The sequence below is a fragment of the Elephantulus edwardii genome, unplaced genomic scaffold, assembly GCF_000299155.1.
Source record: "Elephantulus edwardii isolate Elephantulus edwardi_28Jun2011 unplaced genomic scaffold, EleEdw1.0 scaffold00349, whole genome shotgun sequence".
Classification (NCBI taxonomy): domain Eukaryota; kingdom Metazoa; phylum Chordata; class Mammalia; order Macroscelidea; family Macroscelididae; genus Elephantulus; species Elephantulus edwardii.
The window spans coordinates 150286-161737 of NW_006400099.1; the positions used below are offsets into that span (position 1 = coordinate 150286).

The 11452-nt window shown below is 40.3% G+C and overlaps 1 pseudogene; it reads left to right on the forward strand.

Moving 5' to 3' along the window:
• Positions 1-8741: 8741 nt before the first annotated feature.
• LOC102858471 lies at positions 8742-9483 on the forward strand (annotated as a pseudogene).
• Positions 9484-11452: the final 1969 nt, after the last annotated feature.

The window sequence follows — 11452 nt, forward strand, 5'->3', positions numbered from 1 at the left end:
GGAGATTAATCAGAACTGGTTTTGACAAGCACTGTGGCAACTGGACAATTAAAACAGACATGGGCGGGGGGAAGAAGAATGAACTGGGGATGAGGGTGGAGAAAACAGTGCAACAATGTATGAATGAAAACCCAAAATCTCTGTAAATGTTCATTAAAACTAATAAAATTTAATGAAAAAAAAGAATAGGTTTGAAGTACTAAATATCAATGATCAAAACCCAAATAAAGTATGAGGGGAGATTTGCATGGTGTTTCTAGACAGCAGGGTTCCCTCCCCAAAGTACCTGAATGCCAAACCAGGAAGCCTGTTGTTCATTTTCATAAATGACATCTCTGTCCAGTTCCAGTTGTCCCGACCCCTTCCATTTGAGCTTGTGGGGTTCCTCCTGTTGAATATCAATGACATATCAGAAAGCCTGTTGTTCCCTTTCAGAAATAGCTTCTCCCTCTGGTTTTCTCTCTCCTGTTTCATTTTGCTTGAGCTTAAGAAGTCTCAGGTTGTGAATTTGAATGCCAAACAAGGAAATCTGTTGTTCTCTTTCAGAAATGGCTTCTCCACTCGATTGCAATTGTCCTGTCCCTTTCTGCAGGAGTTTCAGGGGTCCTGTAAGGTTTATCTAGACCTTATTGTTACCCCATCGTACTTGAATGCCAAACCTGTTGTTCCCTTCCAGAAATTATATCTCCTCTCGCTTTCTAGCTGTCTTGTTCCATTCTGCTTGAGCTTAAGGGGTCTCATTTTGTGTATCTGAATGCCAAACCAGGAACCTATTGTGCCCATCCTAAAATGGTGTTTCTGCCAGTAAAACTTGTGCTGCCTCCCACTGCTTGATTTTAAGGGGTCCCATGTGGCATATCTAGACAGCAGTGTTTCTCCAAGGAAGTCTAACAAGAAGCTTGTTGTTCCCATCAAGAAATGACGTCTCAGGCTGGTTCCAGCTGTCCCATCACCTTCCACTTTAACCTGAGTGTTCCAATGTTGTGTATCTAAGACAGCAGTGTATTTCCCTAAGTACGTGAATGCAAAACCAAGAAGTCTGTAGTTCCCTTCCAGAAATGGTGTCTCAGCCCAGTTCCAACAGTCCTTTAATTTGTGCTTGAGCTTAAGTTTTCTCGTAAGTTGTAGCTGAATGGCAAACCAGGAATCCTATAATTCCCTTCCAGAAATGGCATCTCTGCCTGCTTGCAGCTTTCCCATTCCCTTCTTCTGGAGCTTAAGGGGTCCTGTGTGGTGTATTTGAATGCTAAAGCAGGAAGCCTGGTGTTCCCTTCCAGAAAGGGCATCTCCACCTAGTTCCTGCTGTCTAGTCCCTTGTGCTGAGCCTAAGGGGTGTCACGTGGTCTATCTACACAGCAGTGTTTCACCTAAAGTGACTGAATGCCAAACCAGGAAGTCTGTTGTTTCTTTCCAGAAATGGCATCTCCTCCTGATATCAGCTGTCCTGTCTCATTCAACTTGCAATTAAGGGGTCCCACATGGTGTATCTGAATACCAAACCTGGAAGTCTATTGTTCCCTACCAGAAATGCCATGTTCACCAGATTCCAGCTTTCCTGACCCATTCTGCTTTAGCTAAAGTGGTCTGGTGTGGTGAATCTAGACATCAGTGTTTCCCCCAAAGTACTTGAATGCCAAACCAGTAAGCTTATTTTTCCCTTCCAGAAATGGCTTCTCCACACTGTTCCAACTTTCCCATTCCATTCTGTTTGAGATTAAGGAGTCTCACGTGTGTGTCTGAATGCAAAACCAGAAAGCCTGTTTTTCCCTTCCAGAAATGGCATATCCGCAAAGTTCCACCTGTCCTCTACCCTTCTGCTGAGTTTAAGGGTTCTCAATTTGTGTATCTGCATATCAAGGTTGTTGATGTGTCTCCCTCCAAACCTGATTCCAATTTCTTCTGCATAAAACCCAACCTTCCGAATGATCAGTTCTGCATATAGATTGGAAATGTATGAATTCATGACTCATCCTGGACACACTCACTTCCTGATGTTGAACCGTACATTTTTTTCCTTGCTTTGTTCTGAGACCTCCTTTCTGGTCTGAGTATAGGTTTCACATGAGCACAATTAAGTGTTCTGGAAGTCCCATTTTCCTTAAGGTTAGCAACAATTTCTGTGAGACACATGAACTTAAAAAAAATCATCACAAGACAGAGAGGGTACGGCCAACACAGTACTGGAAATAACATAAATGCATGGAAATTAAATCCATAATATTACCACTGAAATGGAAGTAGTGTCCATCATGCTGGAGGGACAAAAAGGTAGAACAGAAGAGATGGAACTGAGTCAATGAGGTGGAATACAAGAGCCTCAATGTACTAGAAGAAAAAAATCAGAATAAGACATAAGGAAAATATAGAAAATATTACAGTAATGTGGGATAACAACAAAAGAAAACAGATGTGTGATTGAAATTGCAGAACATGGGAGGGTCAGAGAAATCACTGTGGAAATTGTGGAAGAGGTACTAGAAGAAACTTCCCAGGTATTACAAAGAACACAGATATCCACATCAAAGAAGCTTAGCTAAAAGCAAACAGACTAGACCCCAAAACAAAAAAATCAAGAAATGTCATAGTCAAATTCTCCAAATTAAAAAATAAGAATAGAATATACTAAAAGCAACACGGGAAAACAGAGTCCCCTACAAGAGGGAAACAATTCAATTAAGATCTGATTTCTCAGCAAAGCCCCTGCAAGCAAGAAAACAATGGGATGACATATACAGAGAATTGAAAGGAAATAATTGCAAGCTGAGTATTCTATACCCAGCAAAGCTGTCCATCAAATATGAAGGAGAAATTGTGTTAGTCACAAAAAAGAAATAACTTACGGAATTTGTGAAAACAGGACCAAAACTACAGGAAACTTTAAGAGAAGTCCTTTACACAAAGACAAAAAAAAAAGTGGTAACACAGTAACCGGCAAAATGTTGTTATGTGCTATCAAGTTGCTTGCTACTCATAGTGACCTTATGTACAACAGCCCCAAACCCTGCTCTAGCCTTTGCCAATTTCACTGCCTCTGATACACCCATCCCGATTACCCCATACACTGAATCAATCCACCTCATAGAGGGTCTTCCCCTCCTGCACTGTCCCTCCACCCTACCAAGCATGATGTCTCTCTCCAAGGATAGGTCCCTCCTTACAACATGTCCAAAGTATGTCAGACGAAGCCCCAGACTCCTTGCCTCCGAGGAGCAGCCTGGTTTAACGCTCTCCAGGATGAATGTTTGTTTTCCTAGCAGTCCATGGTACCCTCAATACTCTTCTCCAGCACCACAGCTCAAAGGCATCAATTCTCCCTAGTCATTGTCCAACTCTCTGATGCATAACAAGTGATTGCAAAGACCATGACCTGTATCAGAGGCACCTTAGTCTCCAGAGAAATGCTCTTCAGTACTTTGGTCCCTAACAGCAGACTTTCCCATCGCAATAAGTCTTTTCATTTCCTGGCTACTGGTACCAAGAGTGTTGGCTGTGGAGCCAAGCAGACTAAAGTTGTTAACAATCTCAATCTCTCCATCATCCATCCTGATGCTGCCAGTTGGTCCATTGGTGAAAATCTTTGTCTTCTTGACATTGAGACTCAGTCCATATTGAAGGCTGCAGTCCTTGACCCTTCGCAGCAAGCACTTCAGGTCCTCCTCAGTTTCAGAAAGCAGGGTTGTGTCATCTGCATAACGCAGATTGTTGATAGATCTTCCACCAATCCTGATGCCACACTTCTCCTCATAGAGCCCAGCCTCCCGGATAATCTGTTCTACATACAGGTTGAAAAGGTATGGAGATAGGACACATCCTTGGCATACGCCCTTCCCAATTTTAAACCATGCAGTGTTTCTTTGCTCTATTCTGACCACGGCCTCTTGGTCCAAGTATAGGTTCCTCATTAGCATGATCAAGTGTTCTGGGATTCCCATTCTTCTCAGAGTCAGCCACAGTTTGTTATGATCTGCGCAGTCAAACGCCTTTGCATAATCAATGAAGCACAGATAGACATTCCTCTGTTACTCCCTGCTTTCAGCTACATTACCTACAATATCCCTAGTCCCATGACCCCTTCTAAAGGCAGCCTAGACTTCTGGCAGTTCTCTGCTGATGTGCTGTTCCAGTTGTTTTTGGATAATCTTCAGTAGAATCTTGCTTGCCTGTGAAATCAATGATATTGTTCTGTAGTTTCCACACTGTGTGCAGTTTCCACACCCTTCTTTGGAATGGGAACAAATATAGATCTCTTCCAGTCAGTTGTCCAAGTGGTTGTTCTCCAGATTTCTTGGCACAACTTGGTGAGCACATCTAGGGCATCATCCGTTAGCTGAAATATGTCAATCAGTATACCATCTATTCCTGGGGCCTTATTTTTTGCTATTTCCTTCAAAGCAGCTTGAACTTCCTTCATCACGATAGGCTTTTGCTCATATGTTATTTCATTAAATTTTTCTGTGTCTGCCAATTCCTTTAGATACAGTTACTCAGTATATTCTTTCCATCTTCTTTTAATACTTTCTGCATCATTTAATATTCTGCCTAAAGCATCCTTGATTATAACAACTCGAGGTAGCAACGAAAAAACCTGGCATGTCAAAAATCACACTTAATGTGAATGGACCAAATGCACCAATTAAGAGAAAAAGAGGAGCAGAGTGGATAGAAAAACAAAGCCTATCAATATGTTGCCAACAAGAGACACCTCTAAGAAATGAAGAGAAAAATAGAATCAAAATCAGAGGCTGGCAAAAAATTATACCAATCAAATGGCATCCTCAAAAGAGCATAATCTCTGATAAAATAGACTTCAGAATGAAAATCACCACAAGAGATAAAGAAGAGCACTACATATGATTAAAGTCACAACAGAGCAAGATGACTTGGCATTATTCCACATTTATGCACCAAATGATAAACCTGAAAAAACAAATAAAACAATGGTTAACAGAACTGGAGAGAGAAATAGGAAGCACCAGAGGATAGGCCACCTCAAAAGAAACTGAACAAAGCAAAAGATGTAAACTATCCAATCAGCCAACTTGAACTTGTGGATATTTTCAGAGTACTGCACCCAATTAAACTTCAATTCATTTTCTTCTCTAGTGGACATGGTACATTCTCTAAAACTGGTCACACATTATTTGACACAAGCAAACCTCAACAAATTAAAAAACATAAAAATGAAACAAAGTATCTTCTCACACCACACTGCCATAAAACCAGAAATTAATGAAAAAAGGATAAATCTTACAAAACAGCCTATGTGGAAGCTAAATAACACCTGCTAGAACATGATTAGGTTATAGAAAAATAAGGAATAAAATTTTAAAAGTTCCTTCAAACAAATGAAAATACAACATACCAAAACTTGTGGGATGCAGCCAAGACAGTCTTCAGGGGGAGGTTCATAGCAATAAGCACACACATAAAAAATGAAGAAAAAAAGCAAAATTAATGACCTAACTCGACAGCTCCATTAAATAGAAAAAAAACCAAAAACCAAAAAACTAACCCCATAGCCTGTATGCTGTTGTTGTTGTTATGTGCTGTCAAGTTACCTGTGACCCATAGAAACTCAATGTACAGCAGCTCTGAACCTTTCCCCATCTGAGTCAGTCTTACTAACTCTGACACACCAACTACCATTGCCCCAGTTACTGTATCAATCCATCTCATCTGGCATCTTTCTTTCATGCACTGTCTCTCTACCCTTAAGACCATGTTGTTCTTTTCCAAGCACCAGTCTCTCGTGGCCATGTGCCGAAATTATGTGAGGCAGAGCTTCAAAATCCTAGACTCTAAGGAGAAACTTGCCTATATGGGGGGGAAATAATCAGAACAAGAGCTGGAATCAATTAAATAGAAAATAGAAAAAAAAAACCTGAAACAATCAAGAAAGCCAGGAGCTGTTTTTTTTTTTAAAAAAATGGTCAATAAAACTGACAAAACACTGGCAAACTTAACAAAAGAAAAAAAGGAGAAAACACAAGTAACTCAATCAATTAATGTTAGAGGTGACATCACAACAGAACCAGGGGAAATAAAATCTATAATATTGGAATATTTTGAAAAACTATACTCTGAAAAATTTGAAAAACAAATGGAGGAAATGGACAAATTCTTTGAAACTCATACCCTACCCAAACTGACACAGACAGATGAAGAGCACTTGAATAGACCTATCACAAAAGAAGAAATTGAACAGATCATAAAAAGACTCCCCCACAGAATACGTACTGGATCCTATAGCTTCATGATTGAATTTTAGCAAACATTCAGAGAATATCTATCACAAATTCTACTTAACTTATTTTTTAAAAAGTAGAAAAAGTAGGGACCCTCCCAGAGCCATTCTATGAAGCAAAAATAATTCTAATACCAAAGCCAGGCAAAGATACTACCGAAAAAGGGAAACTACAGACCAATATCTCTCATGAAAACAGATGCAAAAACCCCTAACAAATCCTCGCCAGTAGAATCTAACATCACATTAAAAAATAAAAACAAAAACAAACAAAAAAAAACCACATCATGACAAAGTGAGATTCACAACAAGTATGCAAGGATGGTTCAGCATAAGAAAAGCACTCAAAGTAATTCACCACATTAACAAAGAGCCATATGATCACAGCAATTGATGCAGAAAAGATATTGACAAAATCCAACACTCCTTGATTAAGACACTCAGAAAAATAAGAAAGAAAGGGAGTTTTTTCAACATAATGAAAAGTGTATATATATAGCCTAGAGACGTGGCTAAACATTTCAGTGTTTTAAAATTATGGCACACCCAAATGCTGGCAGACTCCAGGACAGAGACACCCAATTCACCTGTCAAGTCCCATCTGCTGACACCCACTTGGGATAAAAAGAAAGCCATAAGAACACCGAGAATTACATATGTGTCTCTCCTCAAGATGAGAGAGGCCATCCTAAGGTCCAGCTTGAACCAAGATTCACAACACACTAGCCCTCAGCCTGCAGGCATGACCAAACATTTCAGTATTTTAAAATTCCGACATGTCCAAATGCTGGTGGACTCTGTTTCAGAGATCTCCAATTCATCTGGCTAGTGTGTTTGTTGTTGTTGTTAAGTGCCTTCGAGTCATAGGCGACTCATAGCTACCCTATGAATGAAAGACCTGAACACTTGTAGGACTTTAATTGTTTCTCCAGGTTCATAGGGTTTCCAGAGGCAAGCTATTTAGGAAGTGGATCACACTCCTGCTTCTAAGCTTGTTTTAATCAGGGAGTTCCACCAAACATTGTCCACCATGGGTAACCATGGCCTGAAGCCCCGTAGAGGGGGGCTATCAACTATCAACATTTATCAAAGTTCATAGAGTTTCCAGAGGCATGTTATTTAGAAAGTGGATGCCACTCCTGTGTGTGTGTGTGTGTGTGTGTGTGTGTGTACGCGCGCACAAAATTAAGAGCCAATATCATTCTCAATGGAGAAAGAATAAAGCATTTTCTTAGTGAACAGGGACCATACAAGGATGCCCATTTTCATCATTCCTATTTAATATTGTGTTGGAAGTACTTGCTAGGTCAGTACAACAAGAAAAGGAAATAAAATGCATCCATATCAACATGCAGATGTTATAATAGTGTACACAGAAGAGCCTAAAGACTCAACAAAAAATCTGTTGGAGTTAGTGGATTAGTGGACCAATTTAGTAGGGTGGTAAGAGACAAGATCAATATACAAAAGTGTATGGTATTCCTCTACAATAAGAAAGAAAACTCAGAGAAGGAAACCAAGAAAGCAGTATCATTTACAATAGCCAACCACAAACTAAGATATTTGGAAATGAGCCTAACTAGAGACATAGAAGACTTGTACAAAGAAAATAAAATAAAAAAGAAGACTTGTACAAAAAACCCTACAAAACACATCTGTGAGAAACAATAAAATACATAGGAAGACTCATTATAGTGAACATGAAAATCCTATCAAAAGCAATCTACATGTTCAATGGAATCCCAATACAGCTATGAAATTCATTTTCCAAGGAGATAAAAAAAGCACTTGTCAAGTTTATTTGAAGAGGAAAGTGACACCAAATAAACTAAGCACTTCTAAATGACAAAAACGAATTGGGAGCTACAGTACTCACTGAGGTAAAAATTTACTACACACCTGTAATAACCAATACAGCATGGTACTGGTACAATGACAGGCACACAGACCAATGGAACAGAAATGAGAACCCAAAAATGGACCTATCTATCTATGATCAGCTGATATTAAAAAAGGAAGTAACTTGTCAAGTAGGGAAATGAAAACCTCTTCAACAAATGGTGCTGGCAAAACTGGGCTTCTCCCCATAGAAAGCTGAAATAGGACCCACATATCACACCATATACGAAAATCAATGCAAGGTGGATCAGAGACTTAAGAGTAAATCTCCAAACCATAAAGTTCATAAGGATCAAGCTTTTAGGGAAGCGCTGCACATGGGACCAAGTGGAGAAGAGTATCTGCCTGCTCCATGACACTAGTTTAAGAGCAGTGCACTGCACTCGAGCCGCCCTTTTCTCTCCATGCTTTCACTTGGCTCCTGTGAGTAACTTGGCTCCAAGGGCTCAGCCCTCTCACTTGTCTGCCTGCTGCACGTTGCTGGCCACAGCAACCAGCAGCCCCTTCCAAAGGACTTTGTTGCTGCACAGGCTGATCACCTATTCCTCCTCTGCTCCTACTGCTGAAAGTAAAGTTTGGAGAGTGGGAAGAGGGAACCATGAAGGTCAGGACCCACCTGGAGCTGCGAAACCAGACCCCAGCAGTTGTCATAGAACTTGTTCTGGATCATTGCATATGAAATGATTGAAAAATTGAGGGTGTAACAGCTGAATTTGTGAATTTACAGTTTCTCAGTTAAATAAATTATAGGCATGATTGCATTTTCAAGTCCCATCAAATTACCTAAATTGAAAAAGCTTGAGCTCAGTGGAAATAGAATCTCTGGAGGTTTGGACACTTTAGCAGATAAACTTCCAAACCTCACACACCTAAACTTGTGTAGAAATATACTGAAGGATATCAGCACCTTGGAACCCTTGAAAAAAAAATGGAGAATTTGTAAAGGCTGGACATGTTTCACTGTGAGGTTACCAACTTGAATGAATACCAAGGGAATATGTTCAAGCTCCTGCCTTAGCTGACCTACTTGGGTGGCTACGACCAAGAGGACTAGAAAGCTCTTGACAGATGCTGAGGTGGATGGATGCTGTGGATGAAGAAGAGGAAATGGAGAAGATGAGGAGGATGTAGAGGACAATTTTTATGAAGAACAGGATGAATATGAAGACGAAAATGTAGAAAGGGTAGAAGATGAAGATGACATCAGTGGGGAGGAAGAAGACTTTGGCCATAATGGAGAAGCTGAAGAATATGAGGATGAAGATGAAGATGGAGATGAGAAAGAAAGTGGGAAAGATGAAAAGAGGAAGAGAGAAACAGATGACAAAGGAGATGATTAAGACCACAAATAACCCACAAAAAAGAATTGTTCAATGTTGGTTGGATTGCTCATCTGGATTTGGTAACTGTTTTTTTAATTTAAAAAAATACAGCCAAGTCATTCATGCACCCAAAAAGCCAAAGAATAGTTCTTGTGACATTTCATCTTCCTGTTTAGCCCTTCTTGGAATTCAAGTATGGGGACTTTGCCTCTATAAAATTGTAAGCATTATTAGATTTTTGTGAAACTCTTGCTGTGGTGTGGATAGCTGTAATCAATGTCTTAACCACATGTGGCTACCAGTTACCCTGAGATTGTAATAACATTTTTATTTTCTGTAAAACAAAAACATTTTGTCAATAAAATCTTAATATTTTGGTTCTGTTAAAAAAAAAACATACAAAACACCAGGGAGCTCTGGTGGCCTAGTGGCAAGATGCTGCACTGTAATCCCAGAGGTACGTGGTTCAAATCTACCAGATGCTCTGCTGGAGGAGAAGGAGGCAATCCCCTCCTGTACCAGTCAGATCTGATTTGACGGTACACGTAAATGTAAAAACAAAACAAACAAACAAAAAAAACCCACACACACAACACAACACAAGAAAAATTGGCCAAGCTTTGAAGGCTTGTTATTGATGTGCTCTTGAGTCACCTGAAACAAATAGTGACTATGTACAACAGCTCCAAAGCCTGCCCGGTCCTGAGCCAGTCTCACTGATTCCAACAAACCTACACCCATTGTTCTAATTGCTATATCAATCCATCTCATCTGGACTGTTCCTTTCCTAAGCTGTTATTCCACCCTTCAAGCATGATGTCCTTTTTCAAAGACTGTACACATCCCAAGGCATGTGAGACAGACCTTCAACATCCTAGCCTCCAAGAAGAAATTTGGTTTCATTGTCTCCAAGACAGACCTATTTGTTTTCTTGGTGGTCCATGGTATGCTCAAGACTCTTCTCCAGCACTGCAGTTCAAAAGCTTTGATTCTTCTTCTGTTATCTGCTCTCTGATGCATTGATAACTGCAAAACCATGGCCTGGATCAGGTGCACCTTAGTCTCTAGACTGACGTTGTTGCTTCTCAGTAATCTGGAGAGGTCTCTGACAGCAGATTTTCTTAGTACAATTTGCTCTTTGATTTCCTGACTGCTAGTGCTAAGAGGCTGCTTTGAAGGAAATAGCAAAAAATAAGGCCCCAGGAATAGATGGTATACCAATTGACATATTTCAGCTAACAGATGTGCTTACCAAGTTGTGCCAAGAAATCTGGAGAACAACAATTTGGACAACTGACTGGAAGAGATCTGTATTTGTTCCCATCCCAAAGAAGGGTAACCCAACAGAGTGTGGAAACTATAGTACAATATCACTGATTTCACATGCAAGCAAGATTCTACTAAAAATTATCCAAAGTGACTAGAACAGCACATCAGCAGAGAACTGTCAGAAGTCCAGGTTGGGTTTAGAAGGGGTCGTGATACTAGGGCTAGTGTAGCTAATGTTAGATGGTTCTTAGCTGAAAGCAGGAAATACCAGAGGAATGTCTATCTGTGCTTCATTGATTATGCAAAGGCATTTGACATAACAAACTGTGGCTGACTCTGAAAAGAATGGGAATCCCAGAACACTTGATCACACTAATGAAAAACCTATACTTGGAACAAGAGGCCGTCGTCAGAAGAGAGCAGAGAAACACTGCATGGTTCACAATTGGGAAGGGCGTATGCCAAGGATGAGTCCTATCTCCATACCTTTTCAACCTGTATGCAGAACAGATCATCTGGGAGGCTGGACTCTATGAGGAGAAATGTGGTGTCAGGTTTGGTGGAAGATCTATCAACAATCTGTCTTATGCAGATGACACAACCCTGCTTGCTGTAACTGAGGCGGACCTGAAGCGCTTGCTGCAGAGGGTCAAGGACTGCAGCCTTCAATATGGATTGAGGCTCAATGTCAAGAAGACAAAGATTCTCACCACTGGAC